General features: G+C 38.9%; 1 protein-coding gene and 1 long non-coding RNA gene across 2 annotated transcripts in view; one reads left to right on the top strand and one right to left on the bottom strand.

The window, feature by feature from the left end:
• plekhg6 (pleckstrin homology domain containing, family G (with RhoGef domain) member 6) overlaps positions 1-1,044 on the bottom strand; it is a 61,705-nt gene extending 60,661 nt beyond the window's left edge. The window contains exon 1 of the mRNA XM_039763678.1: positions 938-1,044. The gene's annotated coding sequence lies outside the window, so the exon portion shown is untranslated. The remainder of the gene's footprint in view (positions 1-937) is intronic.
• On the top strand, positions 913-20,474 carry LOC120535693. Its single transcript, XR_005634962.1, has 4 exons — positions 913-990; positions 4,706-4,808; positions 6,614-6,679; positions 18,975-20,474. It is a non-coding gene; the product is annotated as an uncharacterized LOC120535693 (long non-coding RNA).
• The last annotated feature ends 375 nt before the right edge of the window (positions 20,475-20,849 follow it).

Here is a 20,849-nt window from a genome sequence, read left to right as displayed (position 1 = left end):
ACTGGTCAATGGTTATGAACAAGGAACTGCAACATGTACTTTATAAAGGCGTTTAAGCATTAGCATGTTTTAATCTGTTTCACTATGCATGGGGTGCTCCCTTTATTGTAATTTTAAATCATTATGTATCAGCATTCTCTTAATGCTGAGTTCCTGGTGCGTGTCGCGCTGATAGATGCTTTCAAAATGAAACCCGCATTCACTGACACGCACTAAACTAGAACAGGACTCTTGCCCATCATATAGCGCATCGCTTTAAATCAGGCTTTAGGAAAGCCTCGCCTCAGCCGAGGGTGCACTGTCCTCAACTTTAACACCTGGAAGCTGCATTTCTCAGCTTAAGTCAAGCAATCTAAAAAAAAAAAAAGATAAGCGCTAATGCACTCTATAAAAATTTAAAAAAAAATTAAAAGTTAAATGTTTTGCCCCTTTTTCCAAATAACTGGGCTGTTGAATTTTCACATTGTGGAATGTTCCATGCTTTATCTGACCTTCAAAACACAATCAGAAAAAAAACGTGCAAGAAGCACTTACATAATATACATATTTAGTCAGAAAACACGTCTTAAATCAAGGCGGGACCATCCCTGGACGGAGCGCCATTTCAGCACAAGGCACGTTTACGCACACACCCACGTAAATGAATCAATTTAACACACACAGCTCTTGTGGATATACATATAAGCACGCAGTCAAACTTCCCAGCAAAACCAGCTTTCGTAGCGTCACAATCCGTACACCACCCACGCGCACGGGTTCAGTCTGGGTACGTCAGGCTTGTGCGTCTTTATCACGGACTCGTCCACGAGGGGTGCTACGGTGTTTGGCACGCAAGCGTTGCTTTGAGGCTAATCTCGCTTTCAAGATCAGAGAGTTGTAGTGAAGAATTTAGGTTAACCTCCTTCCGTTTCCAGACGTCCTGCGGTTGAAGTCCTACCTGCTTTTTTGCGCCTCCTCTCGGGTGTTCCCTGCCGTTTAGGTGCCGCGAAGGTAGAGCGACTTTGTGCTGGAGATGATCGTATGTATGCGCGATTGAACACTGGCAGCAGCGATTGTTTTAGCGTTAAACACTGCAGAAACGTGCCTAATGAAGTGTACTGTATGCGTCTTTGTCGCCACCCTTGTTTGCATGCCCCTTTTGTCTTCCGACAGCACGGAAACCAACTCGGGCTCTCATTATTTTCGGCCTGCAGCTCCGTGTCAGTCAATGGTTAACGCACCTTGACATGGCCGTTTACTTCAGTTCGTGCGCACCATGTCAACAAACTGGACCAGCAGTGAAGGCCGCTCCCCCTTTCCCATAAATACAGAATGAACGAAATGAAGGTCAAAACAAGAGGGTAATGTCTTTGGTGGATGATGCTCATTGGAATTTATGTTGCTTTTTGGCTGATCACAAACGATTAGCTGGGGACCCTAGGGTTTTCTTCTTCCTACCTGAGCTGGGACCAGAATGAAGAAATAATCTTAGAAATAAGCAAATTGCTTCCAATTACATATATGTACATTTCTCCTAGTAAATATGCACCACGTTTTCAAGGTGCTTTGACATTTGCAGAAATTGTCTCCCACTAAAATTACACAGTGTTGCTAGTCTAGTTTCTAGATTATGTTGCTTTGTTACAGAGTAAGGGAAGACCCAGTTAGCACAGTTTGTGAAGGGAGTTGTCTTTCTTGGGACAGAGAACTTGCCACACCCTGACTCTGTCTTTTCAAAATACTTTGAGGACACTTTTTCCATATGATAACCTAGTGGTAGCACTTCAGTCTTGCACTAAGGAGACCAAGGTTCACATCCTGGATTCTTGTTGCATAGATTTCGCATGCTTTCTCTGTGTGGGTGTTGCCTGGTTGCTCCAGTTTCCTCCCACTGTCTGAAGACATGCAGGTTGAATGAATTGGTGATGCTAAAATGGCTCTAGTGTATAATTGGTGTGAGTGTGTTTGTCCTGTGATGGACTGGCACCCTATTATATGTTTTGTTCCTGCCTTGTGCCCTCTGCTAGCTGGGATAGACTTCAGGCCCTCCTCATCGGGATTCCTGGCAAGAGTATTCAGAGACTCCAGTATATTCAGAATTGCTCTGCCAGGATCCTGATGAGGGTGCGAAAGCATGACCATATCACTCCAATCCTCGGAATTGAGTTCAAGGTCGTTCTCCTCATCCATCAGTGCATCTATGGACATGCCCCCCTTTACTTACAGGAACTCCTTACCCCTCATACCTCCTCACGCACTTTCCACTCTGTACGCACTAACACTCTCCAAGTCCTTAGAACCAAGCTTCGCAGTATGGGTGATAGGGCTTTTTCATCTGACTACCTGAGAGCCCCACAGTCGACTGATGTTTTTAAACGGAATCTTAAAACTCATCTTTTTAGAAAGATATTTTGTTAAAGTATACATTGATTTTTTTGTTTTATTATTTTTGTTTTTACTCTGTAGCACTTTGAGATTTCTAAAATATGAAGTGCAATATAAATAAAATGTATTATTATTATTTATTATTAGATGTAACCCAGGTCTGGATTAAGCAATTCACATCCTTTTTGTTTCAAATTGTAGACAGGCTTTTCATAAATTCACTTGCTACAAAGCTTCTTGGCAGTCCAGACATAAGCAGACCGTGAGAGTGGACAAAAAACAATAAAGTGGAACCAGCCCTAAACAGAACAGCAAGTCCATTTCTGGGTGCCTGCTCCCATACTTTCTCTCACTGTTAATTTTTTAGTAGTTGTCTAATAATATTAGAAAATTGTAGGAGAACATACAAAATGCTAAAACCACTCCCAAAGTGACTTATGTGTCAAATGTAACTTAATTGCAAAGACTAATTTTCTTTCTGCCAAATTGGTTTCTTGGGCCCCAAAATCAGGTAGAAGTATAAATACAATAAGATTGTCTGTATGAAGGTACACCTTGGAAGAAAGGTGAAACAAGCACTCCAAATAAAATAATACATTTTATCTAACAGGCTCAGGCAAGATTACTGTGGGGATTCAAATCATTCTAGCTCATGGCTGCACAGCAAAAAATAAAATATTCTTTGGTATGGCTAGAGTTAATACTTACAAAGTGAAAAATAGTATAATGGATCTTTTGAAAAACTGGCAGACCGTGTGGCTTAGCAGATATTGCACATATGATAGGCAGCATAGGAGGTTTTTGTCTCCAGCACTGATCCGGTGTGAATTCTAAACTGTCACTTAAATAGCCTGTGCTCCTGATGTGCAGTACATTATGTGCTGCATCTCTGCCAACATTATATTTTAAAGTGGATGCTTTGGAAGGGTGTTTTCAATGAAAGTCCCAGAATGGCAGCATGTAAAGTAAAACTTGTTTTCCTGATTACATTTCCCTGATTGGCACTGTTCTTAATTGGTGTAATGTAGTGATTAAACAGTTGGCTTGGGTAATTTGTTATATAAGTTCATAGCCAACATCTAGTTTAGTCACATTCTATATTTCCTCTATGAAAAATGCTAGCCATATAAAATAACGTTAGATAAGGGCTATATAAAAAGTAATTACAAGGAAAAGGAAGGAGATAATTGCACTCAGTTCACAGTTCCAGTAGCTAAGCTACAAAAACAAAAAAAATCACAGTCCATAATCAAAAGGTTATTGTCATAAAGTAAACCCCCATCCTTTATTTTTTCTTTTTACATTGAAAATGAAACTAATTAGAACTTCTTCTGTTCTTTAAAGGACCAATGTAAAACTGCAAATAGCATTCACCAAGAGTCAATTGAAAAACAGACACCAAGACAAAAGCTCAAAACTAACAAGAAACAATTGTCTGATAAGTTAGATAGTACATTAAAAGGATCAGAATAATACAAAGAAATTGGTTCATATATTTCGTAAATTACATTGAATGCTTCAGGTACTCATTAATAAAGAACGTATGATTTGTAAATCAGTGGGTAATTTGCCAGTATTTTATAATAAGTGCAAATTGTAACTTTGCTGACAGATAACCGGTCAAAAAGCAGTTTTCTGCAAGGTAGTAAAGAGTGATTCTGTGAACATAAGCTGTGTATTTAATCAAGTGATCTTGTATACGGGAACAGGAACTATTAATTTTTATATTTTGCCCAAGCCACAGAATGTAACATTATATAAAAATGTCTATTGAAAGGAGCTTCTGAGAGTATATATGACAGACATATGTGTGGAATGTAAAAGAGAGTTGTGAATAGCAGTCTTTCGTGTTTGTTGAGTGGATCCACCCACAATTATCCGGTGATACTGTGCTGAAACAATGAAGGAAGTGAAACAATAGTTGTGGTCTGCAGGCTGTAGGAAGTTACAAAAATATGTTGTCAGTTCTGCTTGAAAGAGAGCAAAGCTCTGTCCCCATGGACTTGGATTAAGTTCATGTATGGGGGTGTGACCATTCACTTGAGGAGGAAGGTCGAGTGGTTATTAGGTTTTCATTAGCTCCCCCAGCTCTTCTGTATACAAGAATATTTTTAGAGTGGATTTTTCTGTCATAAATCAACTATCACCTTGTTCATGGCATAATGTTTGAGGGCAGATAACAGTATGTGGTCATGGGTTCAAAGGATCCATCAGATGGGTGCATGTTTGGGTAGACTGTTTCATGGTAAAACACAACTGGATGTCCCTGAAACTGTTTTGAAACAGGCATGCATTTCTTTCCCATCCTATGTTTAATCTATCTATCTATCTATCTATCTAGACCTATGGTACGCTGCCTAAGCCACTGCATTACAAACCTTAGTGTTTCCGGTAGTTGGGAAGCATTTGGCACGGGCTCTGTCTCATGGAATCAAAGAAATACAGTAAGTTTGTTATTTTAACATTTGACTTGAAGTGTCAACCTATTCACTTTTTAGGTGTTTTCCAGCTGAATCACTGTTTTCTGAGAGATTTAATCCGAACAGCCATTTGACAAATGTCATACCAAAGAAAAACATGAGGTTAAGGGCAGATTGACATTTAATGTATTTGTACACTTCTGAAATTTAGAGTACCTGTACTGTTCCATAATTTTATATCTGATGCATTTTGTGCATAACTGGGACAAACTAGACAGATTTTTTTTTTTTTTGTGGCTGCCTTTTAATTACATACAATTAACTCAATAATGCTTGCAAGACTTGAAAAAGGAATTAGTTGCACAAGCACCAGAGAACTATTGAAACCAGGATCCTGAACATTATGGCTAATATTAAACTGTTAACAAGTATTGTCTAAATAAATGATTGGAAATGTGTTGCTGTTTTAATTTAATTTTTTATAATTCAGCATAGAGTGCAAAAAAAAATCTGAAGTGAGTCATCACGTGGAAATCCACTTTTAAAAATGTGTTTATCTGTTAATTGTGGGCAGTGTGCATTTTGCATATCTACTGAAAAGAACATGTGTGGGATTAATGCAAAGGAGATTAAAAGCCATGTTAGAGCAGCACCTCCTAGGGGTCACTTCAGTCCATGGTTAAAATAATAGGAATATTTTAAAAATAAGTTGTTTTTATGAATTTTATGATTTGATTTTTTATGTTTTATGTTTTTACACATCTTACCAAAATAAAATTAACTCTTAATGCCATCTGGGTTTTACTTCATAAGGTGTTTCATTTTTTTCTTGTCAAGTGGCTTGCCCACTTATGCACTTCAATTCATGGCCACTGCTATTCATTTCTCTCTCTAAGAGATGTGATCTTTTTCAGATTAACTTCTGACTGCAGGGAACACATTTCAGATACACAGGCCATATCAGAATCACTTCTAAGAGCAGTTACAACCTGCAAATGCCTATGACAGGTAGACAACAATGTTCAATAGCAGTTCCTGAAGTACCACAATGCTGAATTCTCTTTTACTTAAAAGGCATCAGTTGCTGCACCCTTCCTGACCCTTTTCATCTGTACCTGCTGTTTCTGGTGTTCTCTGAAATTAACTACAGTTTCCGCCCAGTCCACCATGATCTTTTTTTTTAATCTGGTACCATTGAACAATACATTTACAGATGATCCAGTCTTTTTTATCTTCACTGGCAAGTAGACATTCTTTCTAATTGTTAGGGTAGACCTTGTCAGGCCAGGTTCCTTGTCTTATTGTCAGTGGTGGCTGGTGACAAACATTCTATGTGTGTTTTTTTTATGCCATATTCAGTCAGTGTCAGTTACCATCTCAATAAACGTCAATGCAAACTGCAGGATACTAGTGCTCTGTGAAATAATCTGTCATTTAATTGTCATTTTAAAAATCAGCAGATTAATAATAATAAATAATTAAGTGTATTTATATAGTGCTTTTTTCACTACTCAGAGTGGGCCAGGCAGGGAGGACCCAGGATTCAAACAATGATCTTATTACCATTGTTCCACCAAATAATGAAACATATAGCCTACAGTATACAGTAAAATTAGTAAGCACACTATTGAGACAAAGTATTAAGGATTTCTAGAGTGTCATATATTGCTGGATGATGTCATAAAGTAAGGTCAACTATACTTTATACAAAGAAAAATGGGATCAGGGGAATTTGTGTGTGTGTGTATGCCCTTGTGTCTTTCTTAATGTCAAATCTCTAAATGGCTCTAGTATTAAAGTCACTACACTCATGTTTTTAATTTTTTTAGGTAAACGATTCATGTCCTGAACCCTGGAAACTTTCTGTGTTGTATCTGTCTCAGCCATTTTAAAAAGTAAGTATGAGAAGCAAAATATGGCATTTACATGACTGCATCCAGATATCCAAGCCTTTGTGTTGGACCAATTAGGGGAGAAGCCTTAAATGTAAGTTTAACTTTTTTGCTGGCCTGTTGTGTGATTTTGATGTCTGGTTGATCTGGACCAAGCACTTTGACTTGCAGTTTCTCCATCAAAGTTCTCCTCTCAAATGGATTTTGGAGAAGAGATATTGTTGAATTTGGAGGTGACTGAAATCCTATATCTTTACCCACGCTCATCATTGTCAATAATGGTTTGTGTGTATTTTGGCAAATGTCAGATGTCCCTGCTCTACGAACGGACTCTGCTTGGGGTGATAAATTAAATGTTCTTTAGGCATCGGATTTAAGGACACTGATTGGCTAAATTTATGTTGCTATGTAGATATCTTTTGTTAGTGATTGGCTGCAATGACTGGGCAATTTTTCTAGCACCCACATTGCTCCAGAGGGGATGTATATGAAGTTCCCCCAGACATAATGAATTATTATTTATATACAGTATTACACATTACTGTCCATTTTAAACGCACACACATTCTTAAAGTGAGTAATTGTTTATTTTACAAATGTTTATTTTAGAAGAAAAACTTAAAAACACTTTCCAGTAGGGAGGGTGGAACCCTAGTACCCTTTATTGGCCAGCTGCCACTGCATATTCCTACAAAATATCCCATGTTCTCCTGGCAACATCCTTGCCCACAAGGCAAAACTTTATTCATATCCTTTCTTTATAGAGTTTTTCCTTATAGTTCTGCATTTGTTATAGATTTCTGCAAGGTATAAGCTGTTAGACCTTGATTACTAGTTAAAACAATTATAAAAATGGTGCCGCCCATGATTCAATCCATAAATAGGAAAGCACAGTTAATAAATGATGCCATAGTGATCCCCAAGAGAACAATAAAATATATTAAAACAAAAAAGGAAAATAAATAAAATGTTAAAAAAATAGAAAATGTCAGAAAGCAATTATTTACTTTCAGCTAACAAAAATCATAAATGATGAGAAAATCTGTGCAAATCTCCTAGGATCTGACCGCACATGAATGCTACATAAATTAACAGTGTATACATCATTTATGCTTTTGGTACTTAGATGTTCTTGCAGCACCTATTCTAAACATTATCAATAGTTCATTATTGCATGGCACAGTACCTGATGCACTAAAAGTGTCAGTCATTAAATTATATTATATTTATTATATAAATTACTAGCAGAATACCCGCGCTTCGCAGCGGAGAAGTAGTGTTTTAAAGAAGGTACGAAAAAGAAAAGGAAAAATTTTAAAAATAATGTAACATGATTGTTAATGTAATTGTTTTGTCATTGATATGAGTGTTGTTCTCATATCTATCTATCTATCTATCTATCTATGTTATTCTCATATCTATCTATCTATATATATATACCTCTATCTATCTATCTATCTATATATATCTCTATCTATCTATCTATATATATATATATATATAGCAAAATACCCGCGCTTGGCAGCGGAGAAGTAGTGTGTTAAAGAAGGAAAGAGAAAGAAAAGGAAACATTTTGAAAATAACGTAACATGATTGTCAATGTAATTGTTTTGTCACTGTTATGAGTGTCGCTGTGATATATATATATATATAGCAAAATACCCGCGCTTCGCAGCGATGTCATGTGTTAAAGAAGTTATGAAAAAGAAAAGGAAACATTTTAAAAATAATGTAACATGATTGTCAAAGTAATTGTTTTGTGTATTTGGTGGCAGCGTCACAAAGTTGTTTTCGGTAGCTGCATCAGAAAATGTACCACGACGTCTGATACGCCTCGTTTTTACTGTTTTCTCACAGCTTGGATTGCTGCTGTCATATATATATATACACACACACATACACACATACATACATATATATATAATATACATATATATACACATACATATCTTCATATCTACATATCTATATACATATCTACACACACAAATTATATATATGTGTGTGTGTATGTATGTATGTATGTGTGTGTGTGTGTGTGTGTGTGTGTGTGTATATATGTATATAATCTAGATAGGGGTGTGTGTGTGTATATATATATATATATATACATATACTTGTGTGTATGTTTGTATGTGTCTATGTGTGTGTGTATAGCTTTGGTCACTGAGTGCAAGGGAAAAATAATGAAATATAGTCTATAAGTTATTAAACAGTAAAACATTAACGTTTTAAGAAGTACAGGTACATTGAGCACTACTGAGTGGTTGGGGTAAACTACATTTTAAAGACTGTGTAACAAAACAGGTAAGTAACTAACAGCAGCTAAAATGTATATGGATCATCTCTCGGTAGTAGATCCCTTTTGAAAGGCGCTACACGACGGCTGTGGTATAGAAATTACATTTTGTATGTGAACGTTCAAATTTGTGCCTCTGGTAATGTGCCTTACCGCAATTAAAGAAAATTATTTTTGTGTCCTCTGCCGTGTTAAGAGAGAAAGGCTTTGGTTTGGGATAAAAGGAAAAAGGTGTAAAGAAAGGAAAGTTGCCTTTTCTTTTATATAGTATAGAGAGATGTGTTCGCTGGCGTTATGATCGCCTTTTGGCGACAGTCGTGTGGGTCTTGTGTAGACTGGTGAGACGTCCCCGCCATTAATCGGCTGTGATGGCACTGTGAGTCCTCCACTCGTGCGTGTGTTCATAATCCGAGCTGAGGACCTGATAATCGTATATCGTGCAAAAGAAAGTGTGAATCGCCTTAATATTATTTTGCCGTGGTGTAGAAAAGGGGTCCCGTGTTTGCACTTGTCTGGGCTATAGCTCAGGGGGCGGATGAAAAAATTAAAAGTGCTCACTTTGACTTAAGGCAGAAGCGCAGTCAGCGTCTCAAAGGCCGGCACAGCTATGCACGCGCTGGCTGCTCGACTTTTGCTGGGCAGGAGACCCAGTTTTGCAGACACGTTCATGATATCAAAAGTCTCAGCGCTCTTTGGAGGTCATTCATATATTATATATATAGCAAAATACCCGCTACCAGGCGGAGAAGTAGTGTGTTAAAGAAGTAATGAAAAGAAAAGGAAACATTTTAATAATAACGTAACATGATTGACATTGTCATGAGTGTTGCTATCATATATATTCCTGCCTAAATAAGTCACCCTCGCTCTTACTTTTTACCGTTCATTTAATCATGGCTAGTGGCGGAAAAATTATAAAATGGAAGGAGGATGGCTTTACCAAAACAATTATTGATGGCGAATCGATTATTCATAAAGCTTGAATTGGTGATCTGTTTTTCTGTGTTAACCTCATATTTTTTCATACTTCTTCTCAAACTAAGGTGGTGCGAGGGTAAAATGAATCGGGATGCGCTGATCAATGTAATCGGTGTACCAGGAAATCATGCATTGACAAAAGCTCCCTTTGCTTGTAATGCAAAGTGTGATTAAATGCATTATTTTTCAACGCTTATGGAGCACATGCATCAAAGCTTCTCAGCTGTGCTTGTGCTAAGAAAAGGAAAGATTTTAAAAATAGCGTAACACGCTTGTCAATGTGACCTTTGTAAGTAGTGCCTGGAGGATTCAGTGTGTTGAAACTCTAGAGACAGCGTGTGTATTAACTTGAGGTAAATGGGAGGGAGATGATGACGTGACTCCCCACCCTTTAACTGTCAATCCCCACAAACACAGTCTCGAATTTGCATAAGCACACCCCTTCACCTACAATTTTAACTTAGTTACAAAGTGATCAAAACTCTCGTTTATATCCTGCGTCCTCTCATTAAACTTGTATCCCGCATTACCTGTGGGCATGTGAAACGCCAGCGGTAGCCTGTCTATGAACTTAATTTAAAGTTTAGGTTTACACCTTGCTTTCTTTCCGAGGTAGCAGCACTCATGAATATGGTAGTATATGCCACTTGCTCGCTTCTTATTGTTTCGCTGCCTTCTCAATTATATAATGCATGTTTTCTTAAGCGCTTTTTGTAGGTCTTCCTGGTTTTCTACGTACTGCGTTGACAGTCAGTTCACGTGATTACGTGGGAGGCGTGATGATGTCGCACGAAACTCCGCCCCCTACGTCTTTGCAGCTCTACTCCATTACAGTTAATGGAGAAAAATACCTTCCAGTTATGACCATTAGGCGTAGAATTTCGAAATGAAACCTGTCCAACTTTTGTAAGTAAGCTGTAAGGAATGAGCCTGCCAAATTTCAGCCTTCTACCTACAAGGGAAGTTGGAGAATTAGTGAGTGAGTGAGTGAGTGAGTGAGTGAGTGAGGGCTTTGCCTTTTATTAGTATAGATATATAAATTGTCAGACCTAGACCCACACATACTAAATAATTATAGACCTATTTCAAATGTACCCTTTCTCTCTAAAATACTCAAAAAAGTAGTCGCCAATCAGCTTCAGTCACACCTTATGCATTAAAATTTATGTGAGAAATTCTAATCTGGTTTCTGCACTGGCAGGAGTATGGAAACGGCACTAACGCGGGTTGTAAATGACATCCTGATATCCTCTGATGAAGGAAACTCCACTGTAATTATGTTATTAGACTTAGGCCTTGTTCACACGGGCGTTAAAATCAAGCGTGGATCAAGCGCCAAGTGTTTTCTACACGTAGGAGTCAATGAGAGTGTTCACACGGGCTTTGGTGACGTGCGTTTGTCCGGCAGCTCGTTTATACGGCATCAAAAAAACGTTGCATGCAGTTTTTTCTTGGCGTTCAAAACCCAACGAACGCAAGGAAACCGCTTCTAGTTCGTTTTCTGCACGTTTATTTTACGCTTCGGAGGACCGGATATATCCCATGATATTAATATTTTTATGTTTTCATATACAACATATATATTTTCATATATGCTTATTTTATTTTATTGTCTCATGTAATTTGTAAACCATGAACCTATTAATTTATGTTCTAATATAATATTTGATAATGATTATGTAGGGGGGCAATCCATGGCGGGGGGGCATTTCAGTGCATAACACCGGTGTAAGCGCACACTCGACTACTGTTTCCTTACCTCAAAGTGACAAGTAGTGTTTCTTCAGGGCTAACACCAAGTCGCATATTGGTTGATCGGCGTGCAATGTGGCATTGCACCAGCTGCAGCAGACAATCAAAAGTGGAAACCGACATCCGACAGTAATTAAAAAACTTGCACGGAAATTTTCACATTTCTTCATAAAGCACAAAAAAACTTCCTTTAACCCGACGTTGTGCAGTCAGAGGATGAACCCAGTAGCGGTGGCGATTTTTTCTCTCCCTACGTCGCCGTATTACGAGTATTTTTAAAACAAGAAGATTAATATCTAACATAGCAAAATGGTCCATATTGAAAGGAGGCACCTCAAATAAAACGACAAGGGCTTTCATATCCAGTTCCCGACACTGCCTCCACAGGTTAACACACAAACTACAATTTGGGCTGCAGGCTGGCGTTAGACAGAGACAAACAAACGCGGGTGTAGAAGTCAATCGATCGCCACCACAAAATGCAACATAAACGTCTAGGACGTTCAGAGCAAGTTCGTTTATCCAAAAACTTAACGCCCGTGTGAACAAGGCCTTAAGCACAGCAATTGGCACCATTGACCATTGTATTTTACTGCACAGGCTAGAAAATGATGTTTGGCTTACAGGCACTGTGCTTGCTTGGTTTAGTTCTTATTTATCAAATCGACTCCAATATGTACAGAAATGTGCTGACAGTACTCCATCATTATACACAGAAATGAGATATGGTCTCTCGCAGGGCTCAGTACTGGGACCTTTACTGTTTTCACTTTACATGCTTCCACTGGGATCTATCATTAGGAAACATAATGTTAATTTTCACTTGTATGCAGATCACTCCCAGTTATACATTTCATTTAGATCAAAATTAAGTTTCTCCAATGTTGTCTTTAATTAGTTGTGTTAGTGAATTAAAGGAGTGAATGGTTGAGAACTACCTATCTTTAAACACAGATTAAACAGAGATGTTAATTGTTGGAGGGAATGACGCTGATCACAACAACATTTTATCATCATTTAACTCAGCTGGAATTACCATTAATTTTACTGAATCAGTCCGCAATCTCAGGGTTATCTTTGACTCTAGCATGTAATTTAAAGCACATATTACAAAGTTGTCCAAATCATGTTTCTTCCATCTAAAAAATGTTGGGAAATTAAGGCGCTTTCTAAATAAACAGGATCCTGAGAAATTAATTCATGCATTTATTTCTAGTAGGATTTACTACTGCAATGCGGTGTTCACTGGATGTTCAAACTGTTCATTATACAGCCTTCAGCTAATCCAAAATGCTGCTAAGATGGCTGAGGTCTCCAGGACCAAATCATATTATGTGATATCATCTACTGTTAAATTCTGTTCCATACTTTTTTATTTTTATACTGTATTGAGGATTTGTTCTGTTCTGTGTATTGAACCCCTTCTTTTTGACACCCACTGCACACCCAACCTACCTGGAAAGGGGTCTCTTTTTGAACTGCCTTTCCCAAGGTTTCTTCCATTTTTTTCCCTACAAGGATTTTTTTGGGTAGATTTCCCTTGTCTTCTTAGAGAGTCAAGGCTGAGGGGGTGTCAAGAGGCAGGGCCTGTTAAAGCCCATTGCAGCACTTCTTGTGTGATTTTGGGCTATACAAAAATAAATTATATTGTATTGTATATACTGTATATGTACATTTCCCAGCCAAGGTTATGTAGCACAAATCAGCTAAGAGGAAAAAGTCAAGTACCATTTGTTCACTTACAAAAAAACTTGAGTGCAAAAAATATATATACACTACAAGGCCATATATATATATATATATATATATATATATATATATATATATATATATATATATATATGGCCTTGTAGTGTCCAGCAAACACTTAACAGCATGGTGGTTAGAGCTTCTAATGGACAACCCCATAGTTTTGTATTTGAGTCGCATAGTGTGTGCCGTTTTGGTTTTCTTTCAGCATTGTTGTGGCTTGCCCTTTTTTCACCTCAAAGAATTTCATTTGTAAATGTAAAGTGTTTCTTTTTCAATTTAGTCATTTCATAGTTAATTTATTTTCCTGGGAAGTGGGTGGTTGCAATGATTTCAGTTTACATAATGTGTAAATCTATATTGCTGCATTTTGTCAAATGATGACAGTGATTCACAATGATCTGGTGCCAACCGAAACAGACCAGGGACCAGCTTACCATTTTTTCATAGATTTTTTTGCAATGCAAATAGGACCGTCAAAATATAAAAATGTAAATGCAATTAATCATAAAATCTCACACATTTAACTTCAGTGTTTAACCAAGATAGTTCAGCAATGTCTGCTAGCCCTTTTTGAATGTGACTGCTGTACAACTTCATCGCTGGTCAAAGTGCAATTCCTTGTTATCTGACAAGGTAAAGTGTAAAAATTGTCAGGCCTCACTGAACGATGTGTCCCAGTTCTATATCTTCAACTATATTTAGAGACCTGCATTCTGATGGGATCCATTTTGCAATAATGCATACGTTAATTACCAGTATCGGTGCATACTTGACCACTTCAGTCACTGGATAAATGGATGGATGGATGGATACTAGATAGATAGATAGATAGATAGATAGATAGATAGATAGATAGATAGATAGATAGATAGATAGATAGATAGATAGATAGATAGATAGATAGATAGATAGATAGATAGATAGATAGATAGATAGATAGATAGATAGATAGATAGATAGATAGATAGATAGATAGATAGATACTTTATTAATCCCAAGGTGAAATTCACATACTCCAGCAGCAGCATACTGATAAAAAAACAATATTAAATTAAAGAGTGATAAAAATGCAGGTAAAACAGACAATAACTTTGTATAATGTTAACGTTTACCCGGGGTGGAATTGAAGAGTCGCATAATTTGGGGGAGGAATGATCTCCTCAGTCTGTCAGTGGAGAAGGACAGTGACAGCAGTCTGTCACTGAAGCTGCTCCTCTGTCTGGAGATGATACTGTTTAGTGGATGCTGCAGATTCTCCATGATTGACAAGAGCCTGCTCAGCACCCATCGCTCTGCCACGGATGTCAAACTGTCCAGCTCCATGCCTACAATAGAGCCTGCCTTCCTCACTGGTTTGTGCAGGCATGAGGCTTCCTTCTTCTTTATGCTGCCTCCCCAGCACACCACTGAGTAGAAGAGGGCACTCGCCACAACCATCTAATAGAACATTGCAGCATCTTATTGCAGATGTTGAAGAACACCAGCCTTCTAAGGAAGTATAGTCGGCTCCGTCCTCCCTTGCACATAGCATCAGTATTGACAGTTCAGTCCAATTTATCATCCAGGTGCACTCCCAGGTATTTATAGGTCTGCACCCTCTGCACACAGTCACCTCTGATAATCACGGGATTCAGGAGGAGCCTGGGTCTCCTAAAATCCACCACCAGTTCCTTGGTTTTGCTGGTGTTCAGGTGTAAGTGGTTTGAGTCACACCATTTAACAAAGTCCTTTGTTAGGTTCCTGTACTCCTCCTCCTGCCCACTCCTGATGCAGCCCACGATAGCAGTGTCGTCAGCGGACTTTTGCACGTGGCAGGACTTCGAGTTGTGTGGAAAGTCCGATGTATATAGGCTGAACAGGACACCGGAGAAAGCACAGTCCTCTGCGGCGCTCCTGTGCTGCTAACCACAATGTCAGACCTGCAGTTCCCAAGATGCACATACTGAGGTCTGTCCGTAAGACAGTCCACGATCCATGCCACTAGGTTTGAATCTACTCCCATCTCTGTCAGCTTGTCCCTAAGGAGCAGAGGTTGGATGGTGTTGAAGGTGCTAGAGAAGTCAAAAATCATAATTCTTACATCACCACTGCCTCTGTCCAAGTGGGAGAGGGATCGGTGTAACATATAGATGATGGCATCTTCCGCTTCCACTTTCTCCTGGTATGCAAACTGCAGAGGGTCAAGGGCGTGGCGGACCTGTGGCCTCAGGTGGTGAAGCAGCAGCCGCTCCATGGTCTTCGTTACATGTGACGTCAGAGTGACAGGCTGGAAGTCATTCAGCTTACTGGGACATGATACCTTTGGGACTGGGGTGATGCAAGATGTTTTCCAACGCCTTGGGACTCTTCCCTGTTCCAGGGTTATAGAAGAGAAAAATTTCTATATTAGCATAAATAGCATATTAGCATAAGTAGCCATTAAAGTAATTAAAAGCTTCTGAAATATTAGATTAAGCATAAATTAGAATTATTAAGCAAATAAGATAGTGTGATGGACAGCCGGGTCCCATGCCCGGCCGGGATGCCCCTGCTGCATATGTTCCGGGGGAGCCACCATGGACAGCTCAATACCTCCCCTGGGACGCTTGGGGGCAGCCTCCCTGGCCGTTGTTCATTTCCCAGTCTCCCACGTGGCTCCATGGGACATGGAGTCCTCCACAGCCTGGTCGGGAGATGGGGTGGCCTCTAGGGGGTGCTGCAGATAGCCAACAACCCGGATGGACGAGTTATCAGCCCCACCCGGAGGTGCAATCAGGACCAGCTGGTCAAGCACCTGGAACACTTCCGGGTGGGCTATAAAACGGGCCAGCCTCCCTTTATTCGAAGCCAGAATCAGGAGGAAGAGGACGAGGTTGCCTGGGAGGAGTGGTTGTTCCAGGAAGGGTTGTTAGAGCTCTGTGTTAAAGTGCTTTGGGACTGTGTTGGGCCTGTGGGACACGGGGAAGACGTGCGCCCACGGTTGAAGAGAAATAAAAAAGCCTGTTTGTTTTACACGTGCCTCTGCGTAGTCTGTGCCGGGTTGGGCGCTATATAGCGCCTTTTACAATAGGTCAAGCAAATGGTTAACTAAAAAAATCAGTCATATTGCATTATTTTTTAGGCTTGAAGCAGAATTGCTAGTGTGGGAAAGGACAGGAATAATGCATAGAAACTGTCCATACACCTGTGCGGACAAGATAGGAAGCTAAGAACAAGGTGGCCTTGGTGGACATGTGAGAAACCAGCTGGACTGGTGAATCAGCAAAAAGACAGCAAAAGGCTTTTGCTCTAAACAAGGTCACAATGATGTAATGCATGAAAGTAAAATTAGTATATTCAGGCACTAGCAAATAAATATAGAAGAATATATTGGAAATTAGCTTTAGCGTAGAAATTAAGGCAAATCAAGCATGCCAAGCAAATGATTAAATAAAAGCATATACCATATTTCTTTTTTAATTAAAGCTTAGCTTCAGGCCACCATTATAACACAGTTTGAAAGGCTTAGAAAAGGAAATGACACCATAAAAGCCCAAAGATGGAAAAAGGAAAACATCTGCCCGGCCAAAGACCATTCAGAAATAAGCAAAACAGAAACTAGAGATGAAGAATGGACAGTAACAACAGGTGCAGAATGAGCTTATTGAATGAGGTCAAAGTGATAAGAAATGATATATAAGTTTTGGGTTTTGAACTGTTCGGGGCTCAGCTCAATTTGGCGGTATTGGGTTGAGTCCGTGTTATTATTTGTGTTGTTTTATTGCAATAAAGCTTTAAAACTCTGTTTGCCTATCCTGAGTCCCGATAGCTTTCATTTTCAGGTTAAAAGCCTCTTGGTGGCAATTTTTCGCCACAACAGGCTCAGGTTGAAGATGAGCTGTAGAGGACTCCCCAGCTCCAATGCATAGGCCTTCAGCAGTCGTGGTGATACTCCATCTGGACCCACTGCTTTGCTGGCACGACGTCTCCTTGGCTCTCTGCTTACCTGGGATGCTCTAAGTGTGGGTGAAGGGAAACTTTCTCCTATGCTGGTATCAGCAGAAGGATGGGTAGACAATGCAGTACTCTGAGGTGAGAGTGGGTTAGGGTGGTCAAACCTGTTGAAAGAAGTTGTTCATCGGGTTTGCTCTCTCCACGTCTCTCTTGATGGTGGCACCCTGCTTCGAGCTGCAGCCAGTGATGATCTTCATCCCATCCCACACTTCCTTCATGCCGTTATTCTGCAACTTCTGCTCCAGCTTTCTCCTGTACTGCTCTTTCGCCGCTCTGAGCTCGACTCGGAGTTCCTTCTGCATGCGCTTGAGCTCATGCTGATCACCACCTTTAAAAGCCCTTTTTTTTGGTTCAAAAGGCCCTTGATGTCACTTGTAATCCATGGCTTGTTGTTAGCATAGCAGCGTACTGTTCTTACTGGAACTACAATGTCCATACAGAATGTCCATACAGTAGTTGATGTAGTCATTAATACTTGATGTAGTCAGTACTTGTATGTTTATTTAAAAATCAGACAATTTAAAAACAATCTTTAGAACTGATGGTGTTTCTTTAAAATAATGTTAACCCTATCAGGGCTACAGCACTGAGTTTGAAAACCACTGGCTTAGACAGCAAGGAGTGTCATAAAACACTTAAACAATAAATGCAATTAAGGAAACATGTTAACTTTGACAGCTCTAGATGTAAATGGCGTATTAACTTGCTCATCTTGATATTTATCAACAAAAGTGGGGGATATCTTATCAGGTGAGTTAACATTAGAGATCTCTGAACACTTAAAAGAAAATTCTGGTATAGCCCTGTTAGAATGTTCATGTCAAAATGCCAGAAGGTATGCTTAACCTTTTCTGTTGAAGGAAATGTCAGAGGGGGAATCTTACAATTCTATTCCTTACTTCCTCCTTCTTTTCTTACATATAGGACTTTTAAGGGAGGAGTTACTGAGTGTGTCTTGGACAAAATGTCCACTTCCAGGGCTAGTTACTCCTTGAGTTAAATTTTCTGAATGACTTTAGAGAAGGACACCAAAGTGCTTGCTATATGCAATGATTGGGAAAGGTGACTTTTTAGCATTGTGTACTGATGGAAACAAGCCACACTAAATACTGATTTGCTTAAACAAACTACACTGAACTGTTATCAGTAAAATAAGCCATGGCATAAATTGTTTAACATAAGTGCTCAAACAAGCAAGTTTACCTTCTGTTGAAATCTTTATTTGATACAAAGTGATCTGTCTTTATTGATCTAATCTTTGTATCTTTTAACTGATGTTAGTGAAGGCTGCTAGGGGTTGATTTTAACTATGAATCTTTATTTATTAGAACTTTTCATCTTGTCCTTAATTGTTTTGAAATATCTAAAAACAGATCCATAGACATATCAATTATTATTTCTGGAATGTGCAAAGCAACCTTACCTATTAGCTTGGAATTAAAAAAAGATTAGCATGGGCGTCAGTTTGGGAAAATAACACAATTTTTCAATAGAAACATGACCTATGCTTTTAAGATTATTAATTATTTGTGTAATTATTCATAGCTCCACATGGAGAAAGGTCTTTAGGTTTGGAATACTACATTAAAGAGAGAAGATCTTCACCCCAACCTTGACAAGACATCTACATCTCCTTTTGAAGTTGACAATATAAAAACCTAATTAGAACAAAGAAACTTTAAAGAAGCTATGCATTCAAGCTTGAAAGAACTCATCATCATCATCATCATCATCTGTGTTCTTAAACAAGGTATCCTTAAATAAGTCTCATTTATAATACATTTTCTTCTTTTTGTTAATGTTGGTTTTACTGTGTATTAATTTTGGTACATTGCGATGGCGATTAAAAGTATAGTGCTAAGAGAAGGTACAGCAGATCATTTCTATAGTCCCTCAGGGGTTAGCAGCTAAAAAGGGGTGGCTTTAATGGGAAAAAGCATGGTGTGCAGGCACCTGCTTTAGTAAGTGGTACAAGTATTGAGTGATGTTCAAGTTTGATCTGCTTCTGCCAAGCTAGTAAATCTTTTTGCTTTAGGCAAGCTATCCATGTGCCAGTAAAGCCATAAATTTGGGATGATGTTGAGCAGCTATACCAGAGTCTAATTTTTCCTTAATGCAGATGTCCACATGCAGGTAAAGCTGTATGCTTATGGTGCTGTAAAGCAGCTACTCTACCAAAATAACAAATAGGTTAACTTGATAGGTACATGATAATACAACGTTATTAAAGAAATTCCAAACTGCTATCCATTTTTAAAGAGGAGTGATGGTCAATTGTAAAATGCAAGATTCTGGTCTATAGGTCTAGGCCTAGGATGCCATAACTAAGAAAAAGAGCAATACCAGATTGGTACATCTGTTGTCTATTTCAAGTACAAATTCAGTTCAAATTTACTGTTGCCTGTACAAAGTATAGTAAAATTCTTACTTGCATGTCTAACCAGCATGCATCTTCTTGTCACTCTCTGGTACTATGATCAGCATATACCACTATTCAAATGTAAACCTTACCTTAAAACCTCTGGATTCTTCTTTTCTCATATGGGATTTTATCAATAAAACATAATAAAAAGTTAATATTATGCAATTTGTAAAATAAATAACCTTTAAACAAAGCAACTTTGAATGTGTTACCAGCAAAAGGGTTTAAAAGAATAAACTATCTTTTCCTGATGTTCAACCCCAGAGGGACACAGTGAGTGCAAGTTTTTTCTCAACTTAATTGTATTTTTTGGCTTGTTTGTGTCTTCACTGTCCCATGTCAGGTCATTCCCATATAGTAGACTTTTCATTTCTAAGGCTATCTATCATTCAAAAGATGTGTACACCAGAGCAGATTAATCATTTTCAGCTCTCTACTTTTTCTCTTCTATTTCATTCCAGATATTTTATTAAAACAGATAATTTGACAAACACATTTATGATCATGTGAAAAAGTAAGTGCACCCCATTGAAACTTGACTTTTTCAACATATTTGAACAAAGTTTAGATCTTCGTGCAGCCAGTGGCTACAGACAATGGTGATATCATCATCATTCTCTTTAATAAAACCCTTGTGTGCGTCCAGTGTCCGTGTGTGTGTCTTCTGGTGAAGTGCACATGCGCGGGGCCACACAGCACGTGTTCAGTCTCTTCCTTTGCATTCCCTGTGCAGAGAGAAAGACAGATACACACACAGGCGCGCGCGGGTTACACACACACACACACACACACACAGGCGCGCAGGAGTCACGCACATACACAGGCACGCGTGAGTCACACACACACATGAGTCACGCACACGCACACGCACATGTGAGACACACACACACACAGGCACGCACGACAGACAGACACAGACACAGACACAGACACAGACACACACACACACACACACACACAGGTGAGAGACAAACAGACACACACACAGACACAGAGGT

Source organism: Polypterus senegalus, chromosome 9, assembly GCF_016835505.1.
Source record: "Polypterus senegalus isolate Bchr_013 chromosome 9, ASM1683550v1, whole genome shotgun sequence".
Classification (NCBI taxonomy): domain Eukaryota; kingdom Metazoa; phylum Chordata; class Cladistia; order Polypteriformes; family Polypteridae; genus Polypterus; species Polypterus senegalus.
Note: the sequence above shows the minus strand (reverse complement) of the source record. Positions and strands in the feature narration are given on the sequence as shown.